The sequence below is a fragment of the Miscanthus floridulus genome, chromosome 16 (genome assembly GCF_019320115.1).
Source record: "Miscanthus floridulus cultivar M001 chromosome 16, ASM1932011v1, whole genome shotgun sequence".
In the NCBI taxonomy this organism is placed as follows: domain Eukaryota; kingdom Viridiplantae; phylum Streptophyta; class Magnoliopsida; order Poales; family Poaceae; genus Miscanthus; species Miscanthus floridulus.
This window is the reverse complement of record NC_089595.1, coordinates 28,519,180-28,542,210: the sequence shown is the minus strand read 5'-3', so window position 1 is coordinate 28,542,210 and position 23,031 is coordinate 28,519,180.

The following is a 23,031-nucleotide window of genomic DNA, read 5'->3' as shown; positions in this document are numbered from 1 at the left end:
AACATGATCTTTTCGACGGGATCAACCTTCATCTTCGGTTCATGGATCTATGAGGCAGGCGACGACGGCAAGCTCCAAGGCCGTCTCCTCGAAGATTCGGATCATCATCAGAACTTTTTCATTTCGACGACAACAATAGATCAGCTTGCTAGAAGATTCGCGTAGCTCGTGATTTCCAATCCAACTCGGATTCCGTGACTTCACGCATCCGATTCAAACTCAAGTTCCACTTTCGAGACGAAGTCTTATCCGAGTTCTTTCGGAAAACCGAGTTCTTTTTTGATAAAGCTCTGGAACATGACATCAACCTATCAAGAATACTACTCGAAATACACTCAGAATACTTCAAAGAAGTCGGGTCCTCTTTCGTTCGGACTCCACAACATGGCGACGTCTAATCAGACACGGCCCGAAGGATTCCTCGGCCTGAAGGGAGCCTAGGAAGGTCTCGTTCTAACTATAACTTCTCAAGACTGCATCGTTCACTAGCTAGGTACCATTCCTGAGGATGACGACACCCAACTAGTCGATGATACGACGACAAAAACTCTACCCTACCAAGAAGGAGATTCGATCTTTGACCTTGAAACATCTACTGAAGTTATCAATAGCTCTAGCAGTACGGAAATCAACGACAATGGCAGAACAACTCACGCTAGAGAAGTATTCATGATTTGTCGTCTTCGATCACCATTGATCCCCCCAGAAGTACCTGACGTGAGGTCTTCAGATGAATCCGAATTCAACATATCACCATTTATCCAGGGGCACGATGGTGAGACTGAGAGTCAGAGGCAAGCGAGAGAAAGAAAGAACAAATTGAAACAAGGACGTCAACGCCATGCTAAGCAGCAAAAGGACACTTGGATCAAATATGAATCAGACCTAGCCGAGTACAATAGAAGAAAATCAGAACAAGAGGTTGAAGAAGGACGAGCAACAAATACACCCTACGATAAGATCTGAGAAGCAATAGAAGAACTCAGGGCGACCTCATATCCCAATGAAAAACAAGAACAGCTCCAAGATTTTCTCCGATCAACAGTCCTTAGAACGCACGACAGAAGGGCAACATCTCATGAACATGAAGATCAAAATCAAAGGAAGTCTGCTTTTGAAAGACTTGGACCAAGTGGAAGTCACAACGGAGAGAGCCAAAGAAATCATAGTCAAAACAACCGAGTCGAGCAACCAAGAAAGACTAGAAGCAAAGCACCTACTCAGACAGCCACGCAGAGCTACTCTCACCAAGACGACAGTTGGCAAGAAGGGGGCGCAGAATCAGAATATACGAAAGCCAGAACGCACGATAGATTCTCTTGTTTTGCGAACGGACTTGCTTAAATACGACTACCTCATAAGTTCAAGCCGTCCAACCACTCCAAGTATGATGACAAGACCGAACCAAAGCAATGGCTCGGGATTTACTCACAATCGATTGAATTGGCCAGAGGAGACAATGACATCAAAACCTTGTTCTTTCCTATGGCCCTAGAAACCATGCCACTCCAATGGTTTGACAAATTGAATCCAGGATCAATCAGAAATTGGGAAGACTTGCAAAGAGCTTTCTGTAAAAATTTCGCAGGAATTATTACACATCCAATCGCCCACGTAGAGTTAAAATGACTCAAGCAGAAAGGAGGTAAAAGTCTAAGAAATTACTATCGACGATTTGGTGAACTACGAGCTCAAGTATATGACATCACACAATGAGAAGTAATCGAAGCCTTCTCTCACGGAATCATGGCTAGGTGGCAATTTCAAGACTTCTGCAAAGAAAACCCAAGAAACAATGAAGAATTCAGAAGAATAGTGGAAAAAATGATTACTACAGAGGAGAAGACACGAGAAAGATTCCTAGATAGAAACAACAGAGACAACCCAGACAGGCAAATTCCTCGAAACAGTAGACATCAGGAGAGAAAGCGTGGTCCAGACAACACAGTAGCAATGGCTGACAAATCAAAGAAATTTACCAAGCCCAGAAGATATGACGACATTGAGAACATACGTTGCCCCTTGCACCCCAACGAAAAGCACACCATCGGAAATTGCTACACCTTCAACGAAAGATACACTAGAAAAGATAGCAAGAGAAACAATAAAGAAGACAATCAGAAAAAAGAAGGATACAACCTTGAAGACAAGGGATTCCAAAAATCAAGGGGAACAGTGGCAGTAATCTTTACTGGGGTTCCAGATTCCAGAAGCAAACATCAAGGAAAACTAGTGTTACGAACCATCATGGCAGCAGAACCTGCTACACCAAGATATCTCAATTGGTCAGAGTATCCAATCCAATTTTCAAGAGAAGACCAATGGACCAGCGTAGGAAATGCATGCCATTACCCACTGGTTCTAGATCCAACCATTGCCGGTATGACTGTTACAAAAGTACTAATTGATGGAGGAGCCGGACTCAATATCATTTTTTAGAAACTCTAAGGAAGATGGGACTACAACTCGCCGGGAAGATCACACCAACAAGCACACCTTTTTATGGCATAGTACCCGGCAAGGTAGCAATGCCACTTGGACAAATCACTCTATCGGTTACCTTTGGAACTCCCTCAAACTACTGTACAGAGTTCATCAAGTTTGAAGTCACAGATTTTGATTCATCATATCACGCAATCCTCGGGCGCCCGGCACTAGTAAAATTCATGGCAATACCGCATTATCTGTACCTATTGCTTAAGATGCCAGGGCCTAACAGTGTTCTTTCTCTTCGGAGTGATTTAAAGCGCGCATTTGACTATGATGTTCAGGCTATTCAAATTGCAGCAAGAGCACAAGCAAACGATGGGAGAAAAGAAATAGCCACTATTGCTGCAGAAATAAGTCAAGAAGAACTAGAGATACCGGCTAAAAAGCCAAGCATCCTAGCACCACCAAAAGAAGCCGACGTCAAGCAAATCGACCTGGGCACCGATGATCCCTCAAAAACGGCAACCATCAGTGCACATCTATCAACAAAATAGGAACTCACGCTCACCAACTTTCTTTGGGACAACAAAGATATCTTCACTTGGAAGCTGGCCGACATGCCAGGGGTCCTAAGAGAGTTGGCTGAGCACAGAATTGATATCAATGAAGGCTCCAAGCCTGTGAAACAACGACTACGACAATTCTCTCCCGACAAGAAGGCAACAATTAAAAAGGAAATTATAAAACTAATGGCAGCCGGATTCATCAAAGAAATCATTCATCCAGATTGGCTAGCAAACCCAGTTCTAGTACAGAAAAAGAATACAGACGAGTGGCGCATGTGTGTCAACTACACAGATCTCAACAAACAATGCCCGAAAGATCCGTTCGGGCTACCACGCATTGATCAGATAGTCGATTCAACAGCAGGATCTGCCCTATTATCCTTTCTGGACTGCTATTCCAGATATCACCAGATCGTATTAAAAGAATAGGACCAAAGCAAGACATCTTTCATCACTCTGTTCGGCGCCTACTGCTATAAGACCATGTCGTTTGGACTCAAGAATGCTAGAGCCACTTACCAAAGAGCTATCCAAACATGCCTTGGAGATCAAATTGGCGAAAACGTAGAAGCATACGTGGATGACGTGGTTGTAAAAACAAAGAACCCGGATGCACTGATTGAAGACTTAAAACAAACCTTCGAGAATCTGAAAAGATGGAGGTGGAAATTGAACCCAAACAAGTGTGTATTCGGAGTTCCTTCAGGACAACTACTTGGATTCTTGGTCAGTCATCGCGGAATCGAAGCAAGCACCAAGCAAATTCGAGCCATAACAGAGATAGGCCCTCCTCGAAGCGTCAAAGATGTATAAAAACTAACAGGCTGCATGGCGGCACTCAATTGTTTTATTTCAAGACTCGGTGAAAAAGGGTTACCTTTCTTTAAATTGCTAAAGAAGGCACACAAGTTCGAGTAGACAGAAGAAGCCAATGAAGCTTTCAAGAAACTTAAGGCATACCTCACATCCTCACCAGTCCTAACACCTCCAAAGAAAGACAAAGACATGATGCTATACATTGCGGCAACTTCTACTGTAGTCAGCACAACAATAGTAGTGGAAAGAGAAGAAGAAGAAGGGCGCGTGCGCCCAGTATACTACATCAGTGAAGTACTGTCAGAATCAAAAATCCGGTACCCGCATGTGCAAAAACTACTATACGCCCTACTGATCACTTCACGCAAGCTTTGTCACTATTTTGAAAGCGACAAGATTAACGTGGTGACAGATTTCCCACTGGGAGACATCTTACACAACAAAGACGCAACATGGCGCATATCTAAGTGGGCAGTTGAAAGGACCTAGGATGTTGGCTAGAGGGGGGGTGAATAGGCGTTTCTGATAATTAACACCTTTAAATGCGGAAACGATTAGTAAAGGGAGTTTCCAAAATGGAAACTCCAAATAACGATTAGTACCACCCCTCACAAGTTAGCCACAGAGTATATAAAAGATACTAAATGAATCTAGGAGCCAAACGCCTGCAACCAAAGAGTTAGAACACAATACAATTCAGTTTGGCGCAGGGGCTAATACCGGACGTGTCCGGTATGTATACCGGACGTGTCCGGTATTCACGACTTCAGTGGAACAGCCCCGAATTTGCTCCTTTTGATTTCTATCTTCAATCCAAACTGCAGGAAACTATTAGAGATAGTAATATACACAGAGTACCTGCAGAATAGCTAAAGCAACACAAATATCAAATGAAATGCGAATTGAGACACGATATTTGTTTTACCGAAGTTCGGACTCGTTTGAGTCCTACTCTCCGTTGAGGGGGCTGCGGGCGACCCAGCGAAGGTCAGCCCTAGAGGATACCACGAAGGTCACTCTAGCCGGAGTCTTTTCCAACTCCTTTTCCTCCTTCCACTAAATGATTCCGAGGCGGCGGAATCGGCCGTTACAAACTTTCCGAAGCAACCACAATCTCTCGGTTGCTCTCCGGCGATGCCTAGCCGTCTAGGACCGAAGAGTCCAAGAGTAACAAATGCGAATCACGAGATTGACAATATGCACAAGTGCTCAAGTGGTGGCTTGCTCTCTTTTTCAAATTCTCTCTTAACCCACAAATGGATTTTTGCAATTTGTATCACACACTCACTAAGAGAGGGTTTAGGAGAGTTGGCAAGGCTCAAAAAACGTGTATCTATCTCATCAGAATCAGCAGCATCCAAAGGTGGAGGCTTGGGGGTATTTATAGCCCCCTTGAAAAACTAGCTGTTTTATAGCCGTTGCAATACCGGACATGTCCGGTATGCATACCGGACACTGTCCGGTATGACTCACACTGCGCCAACTGGTAACTAAGTTACAGTGAAGTTGTGAGGCAGTCGGAACTCCCAATGAATGCCAGGACTACTCGACCGTCAGAACTCCCGACTCATGTCGGAACTCCCGACCCTCAGCATATTTGAAAAACATGTAACTGAGTTAAAGTTAGTGAGGTGTCGGAACTCCCGATGCATGTCAGAACTCCCGACGTCGGAACTCCCGACTACGTCGGTACTCCCGACCCTCACGGCTTTTGAAAACTAGCCGTTGACTTCTGGTCATCCATACCAGACACGTCCGGTATGACCAGGACAGTGAAACCTCCAAGTCAGTTGAAGTGCGAGACGTCGGAACTCCCGACCCATGCCGGGACTCCTAACCGTCGGAACTCCCGACGAACCAACCCAAGAACAACAATTTTACAGCTTCTAGACAAATACCAGACACGTTCGGTATGAATACCGAACACGTCCGGTATTGCCAGACCAGCAAGAAATCAGTTAGCACTTTTGTCGCTCAAATACTCAAAACTCACATGGGTTGGCTTGAGCACTTATGAAACATTATCTATCAACATGATGCATCCCTCTTAGTAGTATGGCATACCTATTAAACTCAAGATCAAAACAAAAATGAATTTATACCACTTGAGTTGATTTCTTTTGAATTGATGCCGTCCCTTCCAATCTTCATCAAGTAAGGGTGCTAACATGTTGATGTTGATCTTTTCACTTGAGCATAGCCATCTTGAGCATGTGACTTAATTCCATTCATCAAATTTGAATAATCCCAAATGTATCAAGTCACTTCCATCAAATACTTCATTATAGATTTGATCCTTCACATCAATATGACCATCTTAGCTTGATTAGTACCTCAACTAAATGCAAGTACTTTCTTCTTCACCCTAGCTAGGTTCTTCGGCCGCCAAGCCATCGCTTACCCTTCACCCTTGCTTAGTACCTCTGAAGCCTTTCCTTGCTATCTTCATCATCTCAAGCCATCAAGTCACATCTTGTGTTGAATCATCCATTCATATGTATTGTTATCTTTTTCATTTTAATTTAGCAAGCTTCAAATATGAGACCATTCCATACGCAATCCCTCATGTCTTATTAACTAATAATCACGAGCTTGCTTTCACATAGTACATGGAAATCCCACAATGAATAAGCCTTCATATGAATTCCATTTGCATTGTTGTCTTGTGCTTGAACTAGATTGTTTATACAACAACACATCATTTTGGCTTTCATTAAGTACCTATGAGATAACCTATTACCTGTCCACACTTAGCAAACGGGTTAGTCCTTTAATCACGTTGTCATTCAATCATTCAAAACCCACTAAAGGGCTAGATGCACTTTCAATCTCCCCCTTTTTGGTGATTAATGACAACTTGATTAAAGCTTATAAAATGATATAAACATTTAAACTTTTGGGTTCAATGATTTATGAGAGGCTCCCCCTTAATATGTGCTTATGATTAGAATTCACAAAATGACCTCAATTGTCAATTGCACATACTAAAACATATAGGAGACCCCCCCCTAAATCATTGCATCCGTGGGGTGCATGTGTGTGTGACAAAGAGAAACCGTGATGCATATGTCAAGATATATCACACAAGAATAAATATAAAGGCATCACATCAAATATTTTCATTCTAGCATGCATAGTCCTTATGAAAATAAATATGACACATAGTAATTCACACATAGCACTCATTACAAATTTCTTAAGTCCAGAAACCACTGAGATATAGATAAAGATCATGTCTCAAGAGATACATAGATAAAGCATAAGTCTCATCTCTCACAAGATACAATCTATCTCATATCCAAGATACATCAATGAAGCTCAGAAACAAACTACAGCCTGCAGTACATATCTTTAGGTACAAAGATAAGCAAATGAAACTATCCTGAAGCTTTAATCAGTCTCTCTCTCCCCCTTTGTCATCTATCACCACAAAGGTCCAACAAAGGGGCTACAAGTTGTCACTGATCACTCATCATCATCATCACTAGCATCCTCGTCATCTGAGCGTGCAACACCGGCTGGACGAGAACCACCCGCACCAGACGAGTCATAGGCACCAAACCCGTAGAAGCTACCACCACCTATCAGGTCACTCCACCAATCTGTGGCATAGTCGTCTGCAGAGCTGGGACATGGCTGAGAGTGAGTAGGCACACGAGCCTAAAGAGGTAGAGTGTCAGGGTGCTCAGGTGCCTACTGCTGCTGTCTCTGAAGGAACTCAGCATACTCTCTGTCATATCTGGCCTGCTGCTGCTCCTCAGTCTCCTGCTCACTAGCTGCCTCATCTGATAGTGGAGACCTAGGAGGATCAAGCTCAAGCCTAGAAGCAATTTGCTTCAAGGTTCGAGTGTCCTTCCTCCTAGCCTCCCTCTCCTTCTGCTGCCTGGTCTAGATGTCACGGCACATCCCAAATATAGAGCTGAAAAGCCTGTGGATAGGCGAAGGAGGATTGCCATGGCGTGAAGTAGAATGTGAAGGAGCATGTGGTGAAGGTGAAGCTCCTACTGGTGCACCACTCCCAGGTGCATCTACCTCTGGTGCTGCTGCTGCTCCTCCTAGTCCTGCTAGAGGTAACCCGGTCTTAGACAGATCTGCAACAATCTTCAGGGCCTTGTGAATCTTATCATACTCGAACATGTGCCCTGTCACCTGCTCAATCATATGCATGATATAAGGAGCAAAACCACAGCCCTTGAGGGGCCTCTCTCCAACACTCCTAATCTCGGACCAAATGAAGTCAAATACTCTAAAGGCCGAGCATCAGGTGCCATCCTGTAGGAGTAGGTTCCTAGAGTAATCTACAATGTTGCCCTTGTCTCCACCCTTGCAGTCAATAGTCTTCCTGAACATCCTGTCCAGGTATCTGTAAGTGGGGTGAAGACCTAGAACCTTCCCCACAGCTCCTCTCTCACCACCTAGAGGATACATGTAGGTGAGCTGCTCAGGAGGTAACACCTGCTCGGTGTGGATCCTGTCCCTCTAGGAGATCATCCTCAAAGAAGCCAAGCTGGGTGGCAAATACATCATAGTCAATACTGTACCACTAGCCCTCAAGCATCCAGTGCATCCGCCTCTCATCCTCCTCAACGAACAGAGTAGCATAGAACTGAGCTACTACCTCTGTGCTTCCAGTCATGCTGGAACTCCATGATCTCATAAACTCCTGTGCTCTGGCAGATGGCAATAGCATGATCAACTGAGGCCTTCTACAACTCTCTAATATATTGCCAAGTCAATCCACTGAGACCTAGCAATCACTGGGTTCCTAGGTGAGAATCACACTGGAGTAGAAGTCTAGCTAAAAAGCTGTCTGGAAGCGGTGATCGTACTGAACCTTAGGTAAGCCTCTCGGATCAACCCTTCGCTCATATCTAGCTCTCCTAGTCATACCCTTTCCCCTGTAGTCAACCCTGGGAACATAGGAGGGCACATTGGGCAGACGTGTCTCTAGAAGACCATAATGCATCCCCTGACCAGGCTGGTGCTGAGCTGGAGGAACTGACTCCTCCTCCTCAATCTCCTGCTCCTCATCTGAGCTGTCACCATCTGATCCTCTCTCAGTGCTCTTCCTCTTTCTTTCTTCTCTAGACTCCACTCTGAACTCATCAGTGTCTGTGTCAGAAGAAGAGCTTCTGGACCCCTCTAGCATACTGAGCAGCTGCACTAGAGGTAGCCCTGGTAGACCTCCTACTGGTTGGCTTGAATCTAGGATGCATATCCTGTCTCACCTTCTTGTACTTCTCAAGTGCTGGATCATGCCTGTGCTTAGACCTCGGCTCCTGTCGTCCACTCATGGCTGCTATCCTGTATCCAAAGATTTTCATAGAATTTAGATACATGCCCATAGCTTATTCTCGAATTGTAATTAGACACAGATTCTTTTATCCAAGGTTTTACAATCACCTCGACACACCATTGTCACAAGGTTTGCAAAACATATATACAGAAGAAACTATGCCTAATATACAATTGTAGGATATGATTGAATCAAAGGAAGCAGAGAGCCTGCTCTGCTGGGCCATACCGGACACGTCCGGTAGCATACCGGACACGTCCGGTATGGGCCACCAGCAACCCTAACTAGGGTTCCCTGATTCAAACCAACACAGATTAATCCCAAACTTTGGGAATTGCTTCTTCATCACCAATGCAGCATAATCACTGAAGGAATTTTAAAATCATGCATTGACCATGTAGATCGAACGAGGTCCGTGATTAGGGTACCTTGAGAGGAGAGAAGAGAGAGCGATGTGAAATCCAAATCCACGGGCCTTTAATCCTTGATCCAAGCCTTCTCTAATGCAATCTCCCTCTCTCTCTTTTCCTTGGTGAAATCCTTGGTCGCCCTAGGTGGGAAGAAGGGCGTCTGCTGGTTGGTTTGGAGGAGGCAAGTGAGTTTGGGCCGAAGGGGTACGCTCTATTTTTATAGTCCCGCTCATACCGGACACGTCCGGTATAATACCGGACACGTCTGGTATACACGGCCTGGCCCAATTTATTCCAAAATGTGTTTTCTCTCTTCCAATTCCCTTTTCTGTTAGTTCTTAGTCCAAAAGGTATTATATCTTGATCCAAACCGAGTATCATCACTTTCCTTATCCAATGCCGTAAAATGATTTTCTCTTTTCCAAATATTTGGCATATACAAGATTTCGCTTACTTGAGAGAGATAGAGTGAGACATAGTAGATTGTGGACTTAAGAAAGCCATGTCATGTGTGATTAGTCAATCAAACAATCAAGGAGAGCTATAATCATCACATGACAAGGCTAGGTCACAAAGACCAAGATTCAAATAATTTTTCAAATTCACACTTCCTACTCATGCTAGTTAGAGGTTTTGAAAGACATCTCTCCTATGTCACACAAATACACATTCTAACATACAAAGGGCCTTAGATGCACTTACAATGTATGTATATAAACACATACCTTTGCCTTGAGCCCACAAGAATACCACTAAGAGGATAAATATCATGATGATCTTTATGTTGACCTCAATTGCCAAATAATCATGCTAGATACATTTTCATCCAAAGAACTACAGAGAATGCTAGATAAATTTGTTAGTCCTCAATGGTGCAAAATAGAAATTTAGCTCCCCCTAAATAAGTGCTTCAAGTAATTTGAATGACTTTCTACAAGCACTTTTATTCTTTTAAGAAATTTGGAGCCAATTTTCCATTTTGACCATAATCAAATAATTTGCCATATTTAGATTTCGATGAGACATACTCACAAACCACTTAGGAATTGATGAATCACAAGCTTCTGAGTAAGTTAAGGATATATGAAAATATACGGATCAAAGACTCAGTTGTAATTCAAATTGTGTTCTGGTTGCTACAATACCGGACACGTCCGGTAGGTATACCGGACACGTCCGGTAGGTGCAAGACAGACATAATTAATTCGCTGCTTGTGATTCTTCGTTTAGCTCTATTATTTATTGTATACTAGCATCTCAACAAATAAATTACTCTACTAGATAGCGATCAAAAGCGTCATACGACAAAGTAGAATTCTTTTTAATTGACACTAATTAGCCACTTTTATTATTTCACAAATGTACCTATTTGTGAACTATAGAACATGAAATGAACAAGGTGGCTATCCTAAAGGGTTTAGGTACTTGTTACCAATGGTGAGGATGAAATATATGATATGTTCATTCAATTATCTTCGGGTCAACCATATAAGGGATTAAGATAAGAATTGGTTGATAGATTGAGTGAATGTTTGTCAAATTGCTTGCTTAACCACCCTGAAGGCTTCATCTCATCACCAAGTACCTACATCATTAACCTAAGCACACTTTGGTACCCAACTCTTGTTGGGTCCTTTTGAGTTAGTCAACAAGTGCTTAGGTACCCAAATGGCTTTAGCACTAGTTTGTGGTGAACACATCACCTTACTAATGCTAACTCCATTTGTGGTCTTCCTAAGCATATCATGATAAACAAATGTGTTTGGCTTAGGTGAGTTACCATTTGGGCATTCATAACTTAGATGCCCTTTTCTTTTACAAGCATAGCATATGCTGGCCTTTGTTTGCTCTATGCTTGTTTTACTTGTATGGACATCTTTCAACCTTGTGGCCCATCTCATTGCATCCATAGCATCTTCTTGTTGCAACTTGGGCTTCCTTTCTTGCCTCTTTGTACATTGGGCATTTCTTGGTAGAAGCCTTTTGATTTGCGGCTTCAACCTTGTCGGCCCAACTCTTGTGTGGACACATAGCCCACTCATGTCCATACAATCCACAACCATAGCACATCCTTTTTCCATGTTTCTTGCTCTTGGTTGTGTTGGCCTTGCTTGAGATGTGATTCTTTTGTTGGGCTTTGGAGGAAGCAAGGTTTGAACCCTTCTCAAGTTTCTTCACCATGTTATCACGGTCATCTTGAGAAGGTTGTGCTTTCTCCTTACCCTTCAACCGAATCACATCTTTCTTTAACCTTTGCACTTCTTCTTTGAGCTCTATGTTTTCTATAAGATTTAGCTCAATCGAAGATTGGCTTGCTTGAGGAGCACATTCATTAGTACAAGAAATATTTAATTGAGATGGTGTACTAGTGAGCGGATATGTGAGAGGTTGAGAAAATTTTACCGATGTAATCACAACCTCATGAGCCACCTCAAGCATGATGCTTGATTCTACTACTTCCTCATGAGAGCACTTTAGATGAACATAATTTGCTTGTAGCATATCATACTTGCTTGATAGTTCATCTAGCCTTGCCTTGAGCTCGAAGTTTTCCTCCTCTAGTTGTGAAACACTAGAAGAGGAGTTAGTAACTAAAGCATGCTCAATTGACAATTTTTCATACCTCTCATTTATTGCCTTTAGCTCTTGCAATTTGGAGATGAGAAACTTTTCTTGATTTTGAAGCGATTGCTCTTGCTTTTCTATCTCTTCTTGAAGCTCATCATTCTTTTCAACTATCTTCATGATGATGAACTTGTCTTTATGGTTGAGATGATCAAGGTTGTAGTTGTCTTCAACTTCAACATAATTCTCTTCTTGATCATCCACTTGAGCCTTCTCCTTTTCTTGATCTTTCTTGTTACTCTTCTTCTTGCTTTTCTTGGCCATGAGACACAAGTGATGAGTATCATGAGATACTGAGATTGACTCATCACTTGGTCGCCACCGAGCTTGAGCATCGCTACAAACAGCTGATTGCTACTCTTCTGCCTCAGGCATACCGGACACGTCCGGTATGCATACTAGACACGTTCGGTATGTGCAGGCAGACAGCAGGTCATGCGCTGCTTGCACTTCTTGCTCCGGCTCGGCGCTCTTGAGGTCTTGTGAGGCTTCTTCACTGTATGATGACAAAATGGACATACTTTCCATCGACTCGATCTCAAGTGCATCATCACATTTGGATTTTCCATATAAATCAAAAAGTCTAGTCCAAATGAGATGAGCACTCTTCGGAGGTGGTTGTCCATTGAAGATTGCCTCATCTTAACCTCTACACTCAATGTACTCAAAATAATATTAATAGCTTGAGCATTGAGTTGCACGCATATCTCTTCCTCTTTTGACAAATTTTTGTAAGTTGCTCCAATCAACTATAGAAAGAGGTATGCTTGCATCCACAATATGCTCAACAAGAGGACTAATATCTCTAAAAGCATTGAGTACATGTATTGACCAAGTTAGAAAGTTTGAACCATCATTTTGGAGAAGCACCGGCTCCAACTCGATAGGCGTCGACATCCTTTTCTCACGGCGATGAAGCTTTAGGTGAGAACCTTGTTCTGATACCAATTGAAAGGACCTAAGATGCCGCCTAAAGGGGGGGTGAATAGGCATTTCTGATAATTAACACCTTTAAATGCGGAAACAATTAGTAAAGGGAGTTTCCAAAATGGAAACTCCAAATAAAAATTAGTACCACCCCTCATAAGTTAGCCACAGAGTATATAAAAGATACTAAATGAATCTAGGAGCCAAATGCCTGCAACCAAAGAGTTAGAACACAATACAATTTAGTTTGGCGCAGGGGCTAATACCGGACGTGTCCGATATGTATACCGGACGTGTCCGGTATTCACGACTTCAGTGGAACAGCCCTGAATTTACTCCTTTTGATTTTTATCTTCAATCCAAACTGCAGCAAACTATTAGAGATAGTAATATACACAAAGTACCTGTAGAATAGCTAAAGCAACACAAATATCAAATGAAATGCGAATTGAGACACGATATTTGTTTTATCAAAGTTCGGACTCGTTTAAGTCCTACTCTCCGTTGAGGGGGCAACGAGCGACCCAGCGAAGGTCAGCCCTAGAGGATACCACGAAGGTCACTCTAGCCAGAGTCTTTTCCAACTCCTTTTCCTCCTTCCACTAAATGATTCTGAGGCGGTGGAATCGACCGTTACAAACTTTCCGAAGCAACCACAATCTCTCGGTTGCTCTCCGACGACGCCTAGCCATCTAGGACCGAAGAGTTCAAAAGTAATAAATGTGAATCACAAGATTGACAATATGCACAAGTGCTCAAGTGGTGGCTTGCTCTCCTTTTCAAATTCTCTCTTAACCCACAAATGGATTTTGCAATTTGTATCACACACTCACTAAGAGAGGGTTTAGGAGAGTTGGCAAGGCTCAAAAACGTGTATCTATCTCAGCAGAATCAGCAGCCTCCAAAGGTGGAGGCTTGGGGGTATTTATAGCCCCCCTTGAAAAACTAGTCGTTTTATAGCCGTTGCAATACCGGACATGTCCGGTATGCATACCGGACATGTCCGGTATGACTCACACTACGCCAATGGTAACTAAGTTACAGTGAAGTTGTGAGGCGTCGGAACTCCCAATGAATGCCGGGACTCCCGACCGTCGGAACTCCCGACTCACATTGGAACTCCCGACCCTTAGCATATTTGAAAAACATGTAACTGAGTTAAAGTTAGTGAGGTGTTGGAACTCCCGATGCATGTCGGAACTCTCGACTGTCGGAACTCCTGACTCACGTCGATACTCCCAACCCTCACGGCTTTTGAAAACTAGCCGTTGGCTTCTGGTCATCCATACCGGACACGTCCAGTATGACCAGGACAGTGAAACCTCCAAGTCAGTTGAAGTGCGAGACGTCGGAACTCCCGACCCATGCCGGGACTCCTGACCGTCGGAACTCCCGACGAACCAACCCGAGAACAACAATTTTACAGCTTCTGGACAAATACCAGACACGTCCGGTATGAATACCGGACACGTCCGGTATTGCCAGACCAGCAAGAAATCAGTTAGCACTTTTGTTGCTCAAATACTCAAAACTCACATGGGTTGGCTTGAGCACTTATGAAACATTATCTATCAACATGATGCATCCCTCTTAGTAGTACGGCATACCTATTAAACTCAAGATCAAAACAAAAATGAATTTATACCACTTGAGTTGATTTCTTTTGAATTGATGCCGTCCCTTCCAATCTTCATCAAGTAAGGGTGCTAACATGTTGATGTTGATCTTTTCACTTGAGCATAGCCATCTTGAGCATGTGACTTAATTCCATTCATCAAATTTGAATAATCCCAAATGTATCAAGTCACTTCCATCAAATACTTCATTATAGATTTGATCCTTCACATCAATATGACCATCTTAGCTTGATTAGTACCTCAACTAAATGCAAGTACTTTCTTCTTCACCCTAGCTAGGTTCTTCGGCCACCAAGCCGTCGCTTACCCTTCACCCTTGCTTAGTACCTCGAAGCCTTTCCTTGCTATCTTCACCATCTCAAGCCATCAAGTCACATCTTGTGTTGAATCATCCATTCATATATATTGTTATCTTTTTCATTTTAATTTAGCAAGCTTCAAATATGAGACCATTCCATATGCAATCCCTCATGTCTTATTAACTAATAATCATGAGCTTGCTTTCACATAGTACATGGAAATCCCACAATGAATAAGCCTTCATATGAATTCCATTTGCATTGTTGTCTTGTGCTTGAACTAGATTGTTTATACAACAACACATCATTTTGGCTTTCATTAAGTACCTGTGAGATAACCTATTACCTGTCCACACTTAGCAAATGGGTTAGTCCTTTAATCACGTTGTCATTCAATCATCCAAAACCCACTAAAGGGCTAGATGCACTTTTAGCAGTTGAACTCGATGCTCTCAACATCGATTTCACCCCACGGAAAGCAATTAAATCCCAAGCCCTTGCTGATTTTGTTGCCGAATGGATAGAAATTCAACAACCCGTGTTTCTAACAACCCTTGATCATTAGAAGATGTACTTTGATGGATCACTCAAGCTAGGCGGAGCTGGTGCAGGCGTCCTCCTAATTTCTTCGGACGAAAAACAACTCAAGTATGTCCTTCAGATATTATGGCAAGCTACCAACAATGAAGCAGAATACGAAGCTCTCATCCATGGGCTACGAGTGGCAATTACCCTCGGAATCAAGCAATTACTTGTATACGGCGATTCGACAGTAGTCATCAACCAAGTCAACAAAGATTGGGATTGCACCAAAGAAAACATGGGTGCTTACTGTGCTGAAATCCAAAAACTCGAAAAACATTTCCAAGGATTATAAATTCTACATGTCCTGCGGGATTCTAATATTGCGGCAGACATCCTCGCTAAGCTTGGATCAGATAGGGCGAAGGTCCCACCTGGTGTATTCATAGAGGAGCTATCAGCTCCCTCTATCAAACAACTCAGTGAGATAACCCCTAAAATCTCAGCCAAAGACAACCAGATCTTGGTAATCACCACTTCATGGACCCAGGTTTTTATTGATTACATGAAAGAGAATAAGTTGCCAGCGGAAAAACAGGAAGCCACATGAGTTATCCACAGAAGCAAGAATTACGTCCTAGTAGGAGACAAGCTCTATAGAAGAGCCGCATCATCAAGAGTACTCCTAAAATACGTCTCATTTGAAGAAGGCAAACAAATCCTAGACGAAATACACTCAGGTTACTGTGGAAATCACGCCGCTTCAAGAACACTAGTCGACAAAGCATTTTGCACTGGTTTCTTCTGGTCAACCGTTTTGAAAGACGTAGAAGAACTCATTAGAAGATGCAAAAGTTGTCAGATGTTTGCAAGACAGGCTCATGTGCCAGCCCACAACCTCATTTGCATACCACCTGCTTGGTCCTTCTCCTGCTGGGGACTGGATCAAGTAGGACCTCTCAAGAAAGCAAAAGGCAGATTCGAGTACATCTTTGTGGCAATTGATAAGTTCACCAAGTGGATCGAATACAAACCACTCGCAAAATACAGCGCAACCAAAGCAGTCGAGTTCATCCAAGACATTATGCACCATTTCGACATGCCCAATCGAATCATAACAGACTTGGGTTCTCCCTTCACAACTACAGAATTCAAAAGTTGGGCACATGATTGTGGCTTCAGCATAGATTATGCATCAGTCACACATCCAGAAGCCAACGGACAGGTAGAAAGGGCTAACGGACTCATACTAGCCGGATTGAAACCAAGACTGTATGAAGAGCTAGCAGACTATGGATCAAAATGGATTGAAGAATTACCTAAAATAGTATGGGGGCTACGAACTCAAATAAGCAGAGCCACCGGATACTCGCCTTTCTTCCTAGTTTATGGATCAGAAGCCGTACTACCTACCGACTTGATTTGGACATCAACAAGGATAGAACAGTATGACGAAAAAGAAGCAGAACACACCAGAAGATTAGAACTCGACAGTACAAAAGAAGTTAGAATAAACGCTACCCTGCAATCAGCAAGATACCTCCAAGGACTAAGGCGCCACTACAACAAGAATACCCAGTCTCGATCATTACAAGTCGAAGACCTAGTACTAAGAAGAATACAAAAAACCGACGGACGCCACAAACTACTCAGTCCATGGGAAGGTCCTTTTATCGTCAAAAAAGTTATCGGACCCGGCACATACAAGCTCGTAACTGAAGATGGAAAAGAAGTCAACAATACATGACACATCAGTCAGCTACGAAGATTCTACGCATGAAAACAACTCAAGGGAAAATATGAATACAAGACACAAGAAATCAACAAAGATAGCGCTCACCAAAAACATATGTATCATTGTAAAATATCAATATTAATGATCAATAAAAATGATTCCTTCTTGACAAACATATGTCTAATCACGACTTTCCCCGAGTTGTTTCTTAAAAAGCAAAATGGCTGAAAAGACGCCTGAGCATCCCAGCCAAGAGCAAAATAGCTGAAAAGATGCTTGAGCCCGCCAATGAGGGTAGCTAACAAGCTAACACCCGAAATAAAATGCAAAATGGCTGAAAAGACGCCTGAGCATCCCGGCCGAGAGCAAAATAGTTGAAAAGATGCTTGAGCCCGCCGATGAGGGTAGCTAACAAGCTAACACCCGAAAAAAAATGCAAAATGGCTGAAAAGACGCCTGAGCATCTCGGCCGAGAGCAAAATAGCTGAAAAGACGCTTGAGCCTGCCGATGAGGGTAGCTAACAAGCTAAAACTCGAAATAAAAAGCAAAATGGCTGAAAAGATACCTGAGCATCCCGACCGAGAGCAAAATAGCTGAAAAGACGCTTGAGCCCACCGATGAGGGTAGCTAACAAGCTAACACCCAAAATAAAAAGCAAAATGGCTGAAAAGACGCCTAAGCATCCTGGCCAAGAGCAAAATAGCTGAAAAGACGCTTGAGCCCGCCGATGAGGGTAGCTAACAAGCTAACACCCAAAATAAAAAGCAAAATGGCTGAAAATACGCCTGAGCATCCCGGCTGAAGCAAAATAGCTAAAAAGATGCTTGAGCCCGCCGATGAGGGTAGCTAACAAGCTAACACCCGAAACAAAAAGCAAAACAACTGAAACTAAGCCTGAGCATAGACCATAGCAATTTCAAGACAAGACCCTCCAGCTACTTGTTCCAAATAGCAAGAGGCTCGGGGGCTACATTGGAGATACCCAAGAACACAAAGATCTATATATAATGAGTTGTTTACATGGCACAAAAGAAGGCTAGACAAGCACTCGACAGATCAAGAAAGGTTGTCAACACAAAGATCTATATATAACGAGTTATTTACATGGCACAAAAGAAGGCCAGACAAGCACTCGACAGATCAAGAAAGGTTGTCAACACAAAGATCTATGTATAATGAGTTGTTTACATGGCACAAAAGAAGACCAGACAAGCACTCGATAGATCAAGAAAGATCAAGAAAGGTTGTCAACACAAAGATCTATATATAGCGAGTTGTTTACATGGGCAGAAAAGTACTCGACAAATCAAGAAAATTTGTCAAGATAGCGTGCAGAATTGTTTACAAGGCAAAGACGAAAGCAAGACAAAGTACTCGGCAAGTCTAGTAACTCTGACCAATTGGACAAATCATCCAAGGAATAAGCAAGGCATCCAGGCAAAGAAGACATCGACAAAAAATCTTCATTAAAAAAGAAGTATAATGTCATATTACAAGGCACGGGCAAAAAGGTCGAATACATCAAGCCTCATCATCAGGAGAAGAGATAACAATATTAAGATTATCTACAATTCTACTAGCTAAGTCTTCAACCTCAGGCTCCATCCTCTCAACGACATCAATGTATTCTTGACTATCAGCTTCCTCTGCTATCTTGGACAAAGGAGCCGCTAGAGCAAGAACCTGGACCTGGGCCAGGACATTCTTGGTGCACAGTTGGGCGCACCTCTTCACAAACTCTTGGAAACGAGTCAGAATTCGAGGAATTAACTATGCCCAAGATTGCCCATCGTCCGCCGGAGTTCAGAGAACGTCGGCTACTGAACGAAAGGATTTCCACAAAGCTTTCCAGTTTCCAGTAGCCATCGCCAACTTGCCAGACAAGTCTTCAATAGTTCTTTGGGCCTGCACAAGATCTCTATCAGCTCTACGCCTAATCAACTTAGCAAGCGCTAGTTCCTCCTCAGCATGAGTAATTACCTCCTCAGCCTTGTTGTGACTCGTACGAACAAGAGTCTTCATTTCATCAATGCCCTCCGAGAGTTTCTGCTTTTTAACCCAGAGAGCTGGACAAGGCAACAAACAACAAGTCAGCAGAAAGGAGAGTTTGAATGCAGAAGGAAACAAAAAGAACCCGCAATACCGTTGCACTCCTTCTTCACGGCTTCCAAGTTCTTCATGGCCTCTGAATTCTTTAAGGCCTCCTGGATAGCAGCATCCCTCTGCTTCTCGGCCTCAATAACCTGGGCACGAAGACCTTGTTCCTCCTTCTGATGCGTTTGACGCTCAGCCTCCATCTCGGCATGGCAGAGATCCAGCTCTACCTTTAGGGCGCTCAACTCAGAAGACAACTTCTTCTTAGTTTCTGACGAGAAGAAGAAGCCGGTATGGTCCCGAGAGAAGGACTGAACAAAAAGAAAGAGAGAAAAAAGGCATAAGAACAGGAGAAAGACGAACACCCAAAGAAAGAACTTCAGAAAACTTACTTGGAGTTTTTCTCCAAAAGAAGTCACAAAGGTCGCGAACTCTCCCCAAGAAGCAGTCAACTCTGACAACCGATGAGTGGCATCAAATTGATGAACCACATCTTCAGTAGAAAGAGGAGTGGAGGGAGACGGTCGATGCGGAGAAGACAAGGCCAAGGACACATCATGGGAAGTCCCGGCTGCCTCCCTAGATGAGTCCACCGCAATGGCCACGGTCACCTCCGGGGCAACCAAGACAGCAGCAGCATCATCACCAGAAGGCCTTATCGCCCCCACAACCACTTCACTAACAGTGCGCTGCGAGTCCTGAGGCTCAGTACTCAGTGGCACAACAGAGGGCTAAGAAGAAGTCGATGGGGGGATGAGAGAAGACGAAGGCCTGAAAGTTGATAAGAGAACTCGCCAATGAGAACAAGAGAAAAGCAAAACAAAAGCAAAGAGACAAAACCAGAATCCACTCACTCAGCTATCTTCTTCTTTGTAAAACAAAAAGAAGACCTCGTAGGAGGAACCACGGTAGCAAAAATGTCCCCGCCACTAGGCGGCAGGAGCGGTATAGCCGGCACTAGAGCTACGAAAGAACTTAGCTCCGGAGCTATAGAAGAACCCGGTGCAAGAGGCTCGGAAGAGCTCATAACCGACGACCATTTACTACAAAAAGATCAAGACCAAAGTCAAAACAAAAAGAAGGTTTCAAGTGCAGGGAAATAAGAAAACAACTCACCGTTGCATAAGGGGCACATCATCATCCTCTTCTTCCTTAGTCTCAACCAAGGCCACCATAGCGCCAGCTGAAAAAAGAACAAAAGAACTCAGTTCAAGACAATAACAAAAAGACAAAGGGATAGAGTGTATTAATATGCTCACCTAAGAGCATGCTAGCTACAACTGGAGTACCTGGACGAGTACTTGGCTGGCGAGACTTCTTGGAAGCAGGTAAACCAGATGAAGAACCATCCGCTCGCCCCCTCTTCGAGACACTATGAGGACCTCGAGGGACTGGACGGGGAACATATTCTTCATATATATCAACAACTTCGGAAGAAACTCCAGGAAAAACTATGGTGATTGGGAACTTACTGGTTACAGAAGCCCCAGCAAGGTTCTCCCCAGTATTCACCATGGCAGGGAGGACATCAAGGGGAATAGGGTCAACAAAGTTGCGCCCCAATTCCTACAAAAAGAATAAAATAACAAGACAAGGAAAATTAAGCAAAAATGGATACAACAAAAGAAATATAGAAAGAACCCGCACGAAGAGAAAACGACTTACAACTGGAGGTGGGTTGTTGGCAGAGTACTCGGAGACAGTAAGCGGGATAACGCTTGCTCCTTTCAGCATCTTCTGGAGACACTCGAGTACCTCCTCGTCGGTCAACTCAAGGGTTGGGACCATGCGTGAAGGATCCTCAGCCCCAGAGTACTCGAAGCCAAGGTTCTCTCGCTCCTTCAAAGGCTGAACACGACAATGGAGAAAGCTCGAGACAATACCGAAGCCGGTCAAGCTCTGTTGCTTTAGAGTGCTTATCCGCTCAAGGAACGGCTGAATCACCTAGAGCTCGTTTGGTGTCAGGGAGTTCTTTTTCCACCGGTCATTAACCGAGGGACTAGAACTAGAATGAATGGCAAGAGAAGAAATCAAATTGGCGGCATAGAACCAATCAGCATGCCAATCCCTCATAGAATCAACCAGGTCATAGTCAAAGAACTTGCTTTTAAGACCCTAGCGAAACTGAATCCCACAGCCACCAAGAACATTGGTGTCTTCGCGGCGGGGTTGAGGCTTCAAACGAAAGAAGTGATGGAAAAGAGAAAGAGGAGGAATTCCAAGGAAAGCTTCACAAAGATGTACGAAAACAGAAAGACGGAGGACGGCATTAGGAGTTAGATGGTTCAGACTAACCCCAAAATAACCAAGAAATTGATGAAGGAAGGCAGAAGCAGGAAGGCAAAGACCGGCACGGATAAAGGAGACGAAAAGGATAATCTCACCAAGACCTGGAGCGGGGACCCGATGCTCGCCTGGAACTCTCCATTCAGCAATGGCCTTGCTCTGGATCAGACCATTGTCGGCAAGCTCGCGAAGCTGGTCTTCAGTTGTTGTCGGAGCCGGCCAAGCTTTCTGGGCAGCCCTCATGGCCACAAACTCCTGGTTTTCGATCACGGAAAGAGATGACTCCTCATCCACGAAGGTCACCTAGGACTTGCTCACAATTTTCTTCCTACCCATGTACTAACGGAGGCAAGAAGGAACTAGGGGAAGAGAAGGCTTGGACGGCGGCACTAAGATGGCAGCGGCAATGGCAACGGCGGATTTCTGAAAACTAGGGTTTCAAGGTAAGAGAAGGGCAGTAAAGAAAAAAAAAGATGAAGGGTCTTTAAATAGATTTTACAGCGATAAAAACGGCCCACCAGGCCCGTTAAAGCACCATGTGAGAACGCAACGGTCCATTTACTGACACAGCTAAAATGACGGAGGGCACAAATCCACACAACGGTACAATTCAACGGGCAAATTTCAGACTTATCCATCCATCACTACGATGGAGTTATTAGATTACTGCAAAAAACAACCCGTCAACCATGAAGAAAAGAAGGGCTACCTCATAAGGAACATAAGAACTCGGTTCTTACGGAAAGAACTTGGGAATCTCATGAACAACTAGGACTACAGCAGAAAAATAAATGACAACTCAGAAGACAAGATTCTTTCCATTACAAGCGACTTTAAAAATAGAAGATTACAAATCTTACAAGACCCAACAAACTCGGTACCACGAAAAGCAAAGTAGCAAAGAGGAACCCGGACACGGCTAGGCTCTGGAATGACTACGTGTCCCAAATTGCTACTCGGAAGGACAAACCGCCATCGGCTACATTGTTTTCTTCAAAGGACGGACGCAGTGCATCCAAGGCAAAAATCAGCAGCACGGCGGGACAACATGGAGCAGAGAAGGCCGTCAGGCATCTGTCTACCCAAGACCGATGTGATGCTGGATATGGTGTTGATCTGCACCAGACAGTCTCAGGATAGGCGACGAGGATCAACCCAGAACTGTTAGATGAAGGAACAAAGCCCACATCACAAGACTTCCTCCAACTACCGCCACGTACATCCTGGTACAATGCTGCTGCAGGATTAGCCTACCTCTAATCTCTATCACAAGACTTCCTCCAGCTACGATAAGACACATAGAAACTACGAAACACGCCCGAGGGCTGCTCTACTTCGCAAACTACCATGTTCATGACCAAGAAGGTTTCAATAGAATGTTCAATGA